The sequence below is a fragment of the Psammomys obesus genome, unplaced genomic scaffold, assembly GCF_907164565.1.
Source record: "Psammomys obesus unplaced genomic scaffold, mPsaObe1.curated_primary_1811, whole genome shotgun sequence".
Lineage (NCBI taxonomy): Eukaryota > Metazoa > Chordata > Mammalia > Rodentia > Muridae > Psammomys > Psammomys obesus.
In genome coordinates, this window is record NW_026596125.1 from 94099 (window position 1) to 105549 (window position 11451).

Here is an 11451-nt window from a genome sequence, read left to right on the forward strand (position 1 = left end):
GCTGGAAATAATCAAACTCAGGGGTGAAATCAATCAATTAGAAACAAATAAAACAATTCAAAGAATCAATGAAACCAAGAGCTGGTTCTTTGAGAAAATCAACAAGTTTGACAAACCCTTAGCCAAGCTAACTAAAAGGTATAGAGACACCATCCAAGTCAACAAAATCAGAAATGAAAAGGGGGACATAACTACAGACACTGAGGAAATCCAAACAATCATTAGGACTTACTTCAAAAGTCTATATACCACAAAATTTGAAAATCTAAATGAAATGATTGATTCGACTTACCATAGCTGAATCAGAACCAGGTAAATCAACTAAATAGTCCTATATCCCCCAAGGAAATAGAAGCAGTCATCAAAAGTCTCCCATCCAAAAAAAGCCCAGGACCAGATGGGTTCAGCTCAGAATTCTACCAGAACTTCAAAGAAGAGCTAACTCCAAATCTCTTCAAACTATACCACAAAATAGAAACAGAAGGAACACTACAGAACTCATCCTATGAAACCACAGTCACCTTGGTACCTAAACCTCACAAAGACCGAAGAAAGAAAGAGAATTTCAGGCCAATCTGCCTTATGAACATTGATGTAAAAATACTCAACAAAATACTTGCAAACCGAATATAAGAACACATCAAAGATATCATCCACTATGACCAAGTAGGCTTCATCCCAGGTATGCAGGGGTGGTTCAATATACAGAAATCCATCAATGTGATCCAACATATTAACAAATTGAAAAAAAAAAAAAAAAAGAACCAACTACATGATAATCTCCTTAGTGCCGGAAAAGCATTTGACAAAATCAAACATCCATTCATTTTTAAAGTATTGGAGAAATCAAGGACACAAGGCACATATCTAAACATAGTAAAGGCGATATACAGCAAGCCTATAGCCAACATCAAACTGAACGGAGAGAAACTTAAAGCAATCCCACTGAAATCAGGGACAAGACAAGGGTGCCCACTCTCTCCATATTTCTTTAACATAGTTCTGGAAGTCCTTGCTAGAGCAATAAGACAGTTGAAGGAGATCAAGGGGATACAGATGGGAAAGGAAGAAATCAAATTATCACTATTTGCAGATGATATGATAGTATATATGAGTGACCCCAAAAACTCTACCAGAGAACTCCTACAGCTGATAAACACTTTCAGCAAAGTGGCCGGATACAAAATTAACTCAATAAAATCAGTAGCCCTCCTGTATATAAAACACAAAAGGGTCGAGAACGAAATTAGGGAAACAGCGCCCTAATAGCCATAAATGACATAAAGTACCTTGGAGTAACCCTAACCAAGCAAGTCAAAGATTTGTATGAAAAAAATTTCAAGTCTCTGAAGAAAGAATTAGAAGAAGATATCAGAAGAGGGAAAGATCTCCCATGCTCATGGCTTGGCAAGATTAACATAGTAAAAATGGCCATCTTACCAAAAGCAATCTACAGATTCCATGCAATTCCCAACAAATTATCAACACAATTCTTTACAGACCTGGAAAGAAAAATTCTCAACTTTGTATGGAATAACAAGAAACCCAGAATTGCTAAAACAATCCTCTACAATAAAATATCTTCTGGAGGTATCTCCATCCCTGATATTAAGCTGTACTATAGAGCAATAGTTATAAAAAACTGCATGGTACTGGCATAGAAACAGAATGGTGGATCAATGGAACTGAACAGAAGACCCAGAAATAAACCAACACACTTATGGCCACCTGATCTTTGACAAAGATGCCAAACCCATACAATGGAAAAAAAGATAACATCTTCAACAAATGGTGCTGAACTGACTGGATGTCTACATGTAGAAAAATAAAAATAGACCCATACTTATCACCCTGCACAAAACTAAAGTCCAAGTGGATCAAAGACCTCAACATAAAACCAGACATTAAATTGGTTAGAAGAAAAATGAGGAAAATCCTAGAACTCATTGGTACACGAGAAACATCCCAAACAGAACACCAATAGCACAGGCTCTAAGAGCAACAATCAATAAATGGGACCTCATGAAACTGAAAAGCTTCTATAAAGCAAAGGATACCAACATCAAAACAAAGCGACTAGGCAGATTGGGAAAGAATCTTCACCAACCCTTTATCTGACAGAGGGCTAATATCCAGTATATATAAAGAACTAAAGAAGCTGAAAAGCAGCAAACCAAGTAATCCAATTAAAAAACGGGGAACAAAGCTAAACAGACAACTCTCTGTTGAGGAATATTGAATGGCAGAGAAACACTTAAAGAAATGCTCAACCTCATTAGCTATTAGGGAAATGCAAATCAAAACGACCCTGAGATTTCACCTTACATCCAGCAGAATGGCCAAGATGAAAAACTCAGGAGACAATACATGCTGGAGAAGTTGTGTAGAAAGGGGAACCCTTCTCCACTGCTGGTGGGAATGTAAACTTGTACAACCACTCTGGAAATCAATCTGGCGATTTCTCAGACAACTAGGAATAGTGCTTCCTCAAGATCCAGCCATACCACTTCCTAGGCATATATCCAAGAGAGGCTCAAGTACACAATAAGAACATTTGCTCAACCATGTTTGTAGCAGCTTTATTTATAATAGTCAGAAGCTGGAAACAGCCCATATGCCCCTCTACTGAAGAATGGATGCAAAAATTGTGGTACATCTACACAATGGAGTATTACTGTGCAATGAAAAATAAGGAAATCATGAAATTTGCAGGTAAATGGTGGGTCCTAGAAAGGATCATTCTGAGTGAGCTATCCCAGAAGCAAAAGACACACAAGGTATATACTCACTCATATAGACATATAACATAAGATAAACCTAGTAAAATCTGTACATCTAAAGAAACTAATTAAGAGAGAAGACCTTGACTAAAATGCTCAATCCCCATCCTGAAAGGCAAAGAGGATGGACATCAGAAGAAGAAGAAACTGAAACCAACCTATTAATCTGCCACAGAGGGCATCTGAAAGGCTCTGCCCTGCAGACTATCAAAGCAGATGCCGAGACTTATGGCCAACTGTTGGACAGAGTGCATGGAATCTTATGTAATAAGTGGTAAATAGTAACATCTGGAGAGGACAGGAACCCCACAAGGAGAGCAACAGAACCAGAAAATTTGAACACAAGGGTCTTCCAGGAGACTCATACTCCAATCAAATACCATGCATGGAGATAACCTAGAACCCCTGCACAGATGTAGCCCATGGCAGTTCAATGTCCAAGTGGGTTCCATAGCAATGGGAAGAGGGACTGCCTCTGACATATTCTGATTGGCCTGCTCTTTGATCATCTCCCCCTGAGGGGGAAGCAGCCTTACCAGGCCACAGAAGATGACAATGCAGCCACTCCTGTTGTGATCTGATGGACTAAGATCAGAAGGAAGGAGAGGAGGACCTCCCTTATCAGTGGACTTGGGGAGGGGCATGCATGAAGAAGGAGGAGGTAGGGTGGGACAGGGAGGTGAAGAAGGAGGGGCTTATGGGGGATACAGAGTGAATAAAGTGTAATTAATAAAATAAAATTAAATTAAATTAAAAAAGAAAATGGCATTACCACCAAATAATAAATGTCATTCTTCTGGTAATGAAGTTCCTTTGATAACCATTTATAGTCATTCAGTTCTGCCCACATTGGTCTTTGTATAGTAATATTTTAACAGCCATAGCACTCATGCTTTTTGATCACAACAAATGCTGTTTTATAAATTTTCATTACACTGTATGAATTGATTCTGATTCTTAAATGGGAACAACAGCAATATCTTTGGGGATATTTTAAAGCCTAGAAGATACACTTCTTCAAAAGCTTTCATTTATTGTCTTCTGCTCAGTTAAGCTGGACCAAGCTTACTTCTGAAATGATGGGACATTGAGAATCTTAATAATCTGGGCAGTTGTGGTAAAGTCAAAACAAGTACCTGTAATCACAAAATAATCACATTAAATTCCAAGTTCTTCCAGCTATGTGCTGCTAGACACTGGATATCCTTCTTGCCAATAGAAAAATTCAGTAATCTGAATCTTCCACAACTGGGTTCTATAATAGTAAAATCCATATATAGTAAATACATATATAGTAAATCCATATAGTAAAATCAATATATTTTCTTATTTTAAAAAGTGTGATTAATATAAAGCACCTTTTGCCTTAGTTATGTTTCTCCAAGCATAAATAATAATGTTCTAAGGATTTATTATGGAGAATGTATGTCAAGATGCTTATTTTGTCAGAATTACTTTAAATACACAGCCAAACATACAAATATTGTATCTATTTCCAGCCATATGAGGAAGCAGAAGAAGAGCATTAAGCTTGAGGCCATCTTGAACTACACAGTAAGACTTTATTTTTTAATTATCATATACACATAAAATATCCATAAAACATACAATTTTATGTGAACACTAATCCAAAAATAGAGACCTTTGAGGAATTTCAATTTATTTAGAAGTTAACTCAAGTATTTGTATCTTTAGGAATATGGATGTGTGTATACATATAAATATATAAAATCATGAAAAAAGGGGTCATGGATTAGAAAGAAATCAAGGAATTATAAATATAAAAGGCTAAAGAAGTTTAAGGATAAGGAAAAAAAGGAAAATGACAATTATATTTTAATTTCAAAGAATAAAATATTTTTGAAAGATTAAAGCATTTTTGAGATAGATTAACATTATAAATATCTCTTTTACTGCTCACATTTGTCAGTAATATTTGGTCAACTACTACCCAATACAGTTAAGGCAAAATTTCTTATGGACACCCCATAAAGAAGGATAGAAATATGGCTCTGCCTGCCTTTACCAGAAAAATTCAGGTTAGACAACTCCCACTCAGTCCCAAGCTCACTGGGTCTGCTTGGGCATGCCCAGCTGCCATGAACTCTACAGTGTCCCCTAAGTGTCATTATCTAGCCCATGACTGCTTTATGGAGGCTTGCTGCACAGGAACATCCGGAGACAAGCATATGGTTAAAGCTAGCCTAAGAACACAATCAAGAAAAGCCAGAGCAATATGGGCCCTCCAGAGCCCAGCTATTCTACTACAAAAAGCCTTCAATATCTTAACACAGTTGCTGCACAAGAAAATGACTTTAAATCTAATATTCTAAAGATGACAGACCTTTAAAGATATCTAAAATAAAGAAATCCTTTAAAGAAAAACAGATAAATATAATTGAACAGGTGAGTGAAATTAATAAAACTGTTCAAGACCTGAAAATGAAAGTAGAAGCAATAAAGAAAGCACAAATGGAGGGAATCATGGAGATAGAAGACCTAGGGAAGAGAATAGAAACAACAGAAGCAAGCATCACCAACAGAATACATGAGACAGAAAAATCTCTAGCTAAGAAGACACGACTGAAGTAGAGTGAAGAAATCAATATATGAGTCAAAGAAAATGTTAAGTTTAAAAAATTCCTGACACAAAACATACAGGCAATCTGGGATGCTATGAAAAAACCTAACCTGTGCATAATTGGAATAGAAGAAGTGAGGAATCTCAGCTCCAAGGCCCAGAAGATATTTTCAACAAAAAAATTCCTAACCTAGAGATGCCATGCCAGGCACAGTGTGGCTGTAATCCTAGCACTCAGGGAGGCAGAAGCAGAGGCAGAGGCAGGAGGATCACTGTGAGTTTAAGGCCAGTGATGTATACAAAGTGAGTCCAGGACGGCCAAGGCTACACAGAGAAATCCTGTCTCAAAAAACCTGCTACAGAGGACCTCTGAAAGCCAGAAGAAAACAGGAAATAACCTTGAAACCTGCCACAGAGGCCCTCTGAAAGCTTCTGCAGTATAGACCGTCAAAGCAGATGCTGAGCCTGATGGCCAACTGATGGGCAGAGTGAATGGAATTCTATGTAAGAAGTGGGAAATAGTAAGAGCTGGAGGGGATGGGAACTCCACAAGGAGAGCAACAGAACAAGATAATTTGAACACAGGGAACTTCCCAGAGACCCATACTCCAACCAAGGACTATTCGTGGAGATGACCTGGAACCCCTGCACAGGTGTAGCCCATGGCAGTTCAGTGTCCAAGTGGGTTACATAGTAATGGGAAGAGGGACTGCCTCTGACATAATCTGATTGGCCTGCTCGTTGATCACTTCCCCCTGAGGGGAGAGCAGCCTTATCAGGCCACAGTAGAGGACAATGCAGCCACTTTTGATGAGAACTGATAGACTAAGATCAGAAAGAAGAGGAGAACCTCCCTTATCAGTGGACTTGGGGAGTGGCATGCATGCAGAAAGGGGAGGGAGGGTGGGAGGGGCTTATGGGGGGATACAAAATGAATAAAGTGTAATTAATAAAAAAATTTAAAAAAATTTTAGGAAAAAAAAAAACCAAGAAAGAAAGAAAGAAATGCTTAATGCTTATAAACATACAAGAAGTTTATAGAATACCAATTAGACTGGACCAGAAAAGAAAATCCTCCTGTGACATAATAATCAAAGCACTAAATGTACAGAGCAAAGAAAGAATAATAAAAGTTATAAGAGAAAAAGGCTAAGTAACATACAAAGTTAGGCCTATAACAATTACACCCAACTTCTCAACAGAGACACTAAAAGCTGTAAGGGTCTGGACATATGTTTTGCATACCCTAAGGGACAACACATGCCAGCCCAGACTACTATACCCAGCAAAACTTTCAATCACCGTAGATGAAGAAAATAAGAAATTCCAAGGCAAAACCAAATTTCAAAAATGTTTATGCATAAATCCAACCCTATAGAAAATTCTGTACTAGAAAATAAACTCCAACACAAGGAAGTTAATTACACCCCCCCCAAAAAAAAACCCTATAGGAAATAAATAACTTTGCAACAGCAAAAATAAAGAAAGGAAACACACAAACACACACTACCACAACCACCATCAAAATAACAGGAATTAACAGTCATTGGTTATTAATATTTCTCAACATCAATGTACTCAATTCCCCAAATTTAAAAAACAAAACAAAATGAAAAAAACAAGTTAACAGAATAGATGCAAAAATGGGATTCAATATTCTGCTGCAAACAAGAAACATACCTCAGGAACAAAGATAGGCATTAACTCAGAATAAGGGGCTGAAAAAAAGCAAACAGACCCAGGAAGCTACCCAAGCTGGAGTATGATTCTAATATCTAATAAAATAGACTTTCAACCAAAATTAAACCAAAGAGACAGGGAAGGACACTTCATACTCATCAAAGGAAAACTCTACCAAGATGACATCTCAGTTCTGAATATATATGCCCCAAATGCGAGGGTACTCACATTCATAAAAGAAACATTGCTAAAGCATAAATCACATGTCAAACCCCACACTTTAATGGTGAGAGACTTCAACACCCCACTATCACCAATGGGCAGGTCATCTAGACTGAAACTAACAGAGAATTAACGCAACTGACAGATGTTATAAATCAAGTAGACCCAGCATTTATCTATAGAACATTTTATCCAAACACAAAAAAATGTATCTTCTCAGCACCTCATGTAACCTTGTCAAAAACAGACCATATAGTCAGTCACAAAGCAAACCTCAACAAATACAAGAAAATTGAAATTAACTCCTTGATTCTTAGTAGACCACAATACATTAAAACTGGACTTCAGCAACAACAAAAACAACAGAAAACCCGCAAAATCATGAAAACTGAACTACTCTCTACTCAGTGACTACTGAGCAAGGGAAGAAATAAAGAAAAAAATTAATGACTTTCTAGAATTCAATGAAATTGAAGGCACACCATACCCAAACTTATGGGACACAATAAAAGCGGGGCTAAAAGGAAAGTTTATAACACTAAGGGCCTTCAAAAAGAAATTGGACAGATCTTCTGAGGAATTTAATAGCACACCTGAAAGCTCTCAATCCAGAAGCAAACACATCCAAAAGGAGTAAATGGCAGAAAATAATCAAACACAGGGCTAAAATCAATGAATACAAAAAAGGGGGGGGGAACAATATAAAGAATCAACATAACCAAGAGGTGGTTCTTTAGGAAAAGCAAGAAAATAGACAAACCCTATGCCAAACTAACTAAAAAGCAGAGAGAGAGAGAGAGAGAGAGAGAGAGAGAGAGAAAGCAAATAAGCAAGAGACTATCCATATCAACAAAATAAAAAGACACTGAGGAAATCCAAAGAATCATTATGCTTTATTCCGGAAACTTATACTAAAATCTAAACGAAATCAATTATTTTCTTGATAGATACCACTTAGCAAAGTTATATCAAAATCAGGTAAACAACTTACATAGACATATGTTTTCTAAAGAAGTAGAAGAGGTTGTTAAAAGACTTCCAACCAAAAAAGATTCAGGGCCAAATGTTTTTTGTGCAGAATTCTACCAGACATTCAAAGAAGAGCTAATACCAATACTCCTTCAAAGAGAAACAGAAGGATCATTGCCAAACTCATTCTATGAAGCCACAGTCAACCTGATACATAAACCACACAAAGACTCAAAAAAGAAAGAGAATTTCACACCAGTTTCCCTTATGAACAATGATGCCAAACTATTCAATAAAATACTCAGAAACTAAATCCATCAAAAAACATCATCCACCACGATCAAGTAGGCTTCATCCCAGAGACAGAGGGATAGTTCAACATATGAAAATCTATCAATGTAACCCACCATATAAACAAACTAAAAAAACAAAACAAAAACAAAAAAATCCACATGATCATTTCATTAGATTCTGAAAAAGCCTTTCACCAAATCCAACACCTTTTCATGTTAAAAGTATTGAGCAGATCAGGACTGCAAGGGACATACCTAAAGACAATAAAGGTAATGCATAGCAAGCTGACAGCCAACATCAAATTAAGTGGAAACAAAGAATTCCACTAAAATTAGGCACAACCCAAGGCTGCTCTCTGTCTCCATGTCTATTCAATACAGTACTTAAAGTTTTACTTAGAACAATAAGACAGCTAGTGAAGATCAAGGGGATAAAAATTGGAAAGAAAGATGTCAAAGTATCCCTATTTGCATATGATATGATAGTATACATAACTGACCATGACAGTTTTACCAGAGAACTCCTAAAGCTGAAAAATACTTTCAGCAAAGTAACTGGATAAAAAATAAACTTCAAAAATCCAGTAGGCCTCCTCCATAGAAATGATAAATGGGCTGAGGAAGAAATTATAAAAATAACACCCTTCACAATAGCCACTTAAAACATAAAGTATGCTGTTGTAACTCTAACCAAGCAAGTGAAAGGCCTATATGACAGAACTTCAAGTACTTAAAGAAATTGGAAAGTATCAGAAGATGGAAATGTCTCCCATGCTCATGGATTGGTAGGATTAAAATAGTAAAAATGGCCATCTTACCAACAGCAATGTGCATATTCAATGCAATTCTCATCAAAATTCCAACACAGTTCTTTATAGATCTTGAAAGAGCAATACTCAACTTCATATGGAAAAGCAAAAAAGCCAGGATATCTAAAACAATCCTGTCTAATAAAAGAACTTCTGGAGGTATCACCATGCCTTATTTAAAGCTGTACCACAGATCAATAGTAATAAAAACTACATGGTATTGGCATAAAAACAGACAAGTTGATCAAGAGAATCAAACCAAAGACATAGAAATAAACCCATACACCTATGGACACTTGATTTTTTACAAAGAATGCAAAACTATACAATGGAAAAATGAAAGCATCTTCAACATATGGTGCTGGTCTAACTGAATGTCTGAATGTAGAAGAATGCAAATAGATCCATAGTTATCACTCTGCAAAAATTCAAGTCCAAGAGGACCAAAGACCTCAACATAAAACTAGATACACTAAATCTGGTAAAAAGGAAAGTGGGGAATAGCCTTCAACACATAAGCACAAGAGACAACTTCCTGAACAGAATACCAACAATTCAAGCACCAAAATCAACAATTAATAAATCGGACCACATAAAACTGCAATGCTTTAGTAAGGTAAAGGACACTGTCAATAGGACAAAATGGCAACCTATAGATTGGGAAAAGATCTTCACCGACACTGCATTTGACAGAAGGCTGATATCCAAGATATATAAAGAACTCAATAAAGTAGACACCAACAAAACTAACAACACAATTAAAAGTGCAGTGCAGAGCTAAACAGACAGTTCTCAACAGAAGAATGTCTTATAGTGGAGAAGCACTTAAAGAAATATTTAGTGTCCTTAGTATCAGGGAAATGCAAAGCAAAAGAAATCTGAGATTACATCTTACACCAGTCAGAATAATAATGAAGAAAACTCAAGTGACAGCTCATACTGGAAAGGATATGGAGAAATGAGAACACTCCTCCATTGCTGGTGGGAGTGCAAACTTATACAACCACTTTGGAAATCAATTTGGCATTTTCTCAGAAGACCGAGAATAGTTCTTCCTTAAGACCCAGCTATACTTTCTGCACATATAACTGAAAGATGTTCTATTATGCCACAAGTACACTTGCTCAATTATGTTCATAGAAGATGTATTTGTAATAGTCAGAAACAACCTAGATGTTCTACAGCAGGAGAATGGATAAAGAAATTGTGGTATATTTACAAAATGGAATATTACTCAGCTATTATAAACAAGGAAATCGATCGGCAAAGGCCAGCAGTACTGTGTCTTGGAGCCCCAGATTCGTGCGGCGGCTGCACCATTCTCCCAGGGCCCGAGTCTGCTAGACGCCATACTAGCTCCGCAGGAGCGCCATCACTGACGGTACAGCCCGCCCAATCCCACAGTGACAGAGAATACGCTATATACTCACCAAAACCAGACAGAAACGCCATACAAGCTAGACACACCAGGCGCTGGGCCTCCGAAGCTTGGAGAGCACAGTGAAGAGACCCCAGGACTTCCCAGAAATCATCTGGACTAGCAACCCAGTCTCCAGTTACAGCGGGACTTTCTAACCTGGCGGCGGAGCAGCACTGAGCTGGCGGGGCACATCAGCCCTCCAGTTTAAGACTAACCAGGGCCAAACCAGAGAACAGAAAGGCTGGTTACCCCGATTCCTACTGACGTGACCACCCTGAAATCTCCAGCTGCAGCAAGACCTCATAACCTGGCAGTGACAACAACACGGAACTGGCAGAGCACATCAAAGAAGCAGGGCAAAACCAGAGAGCAGAGAGCCTAGATACCCCGATCTCTGCCAAGTGACCTGCCTGTAAGTGAGTGCACCCTTGAGAATCTGCAGCTCCACTGATCCTGGGTCCTTCTAAAACAGAAGCCAGGCATCGAACCCCCTCCCACCCATATACCCACTTTGGGAAACAGAGGGGCACTTGGAACATTGAAGTTCCTGCTCTGTGGGTCTAATTGAGGAGTTAAGGCAGTTAATGCCAGAAATTGCACTGCGATCATCACTAGCACCTGCGACATATACATTGCAGAGCCCCTCCCACACACTCAAGGGTTCAACATTAGCCATCACTCTGTCCCTCGAGACACA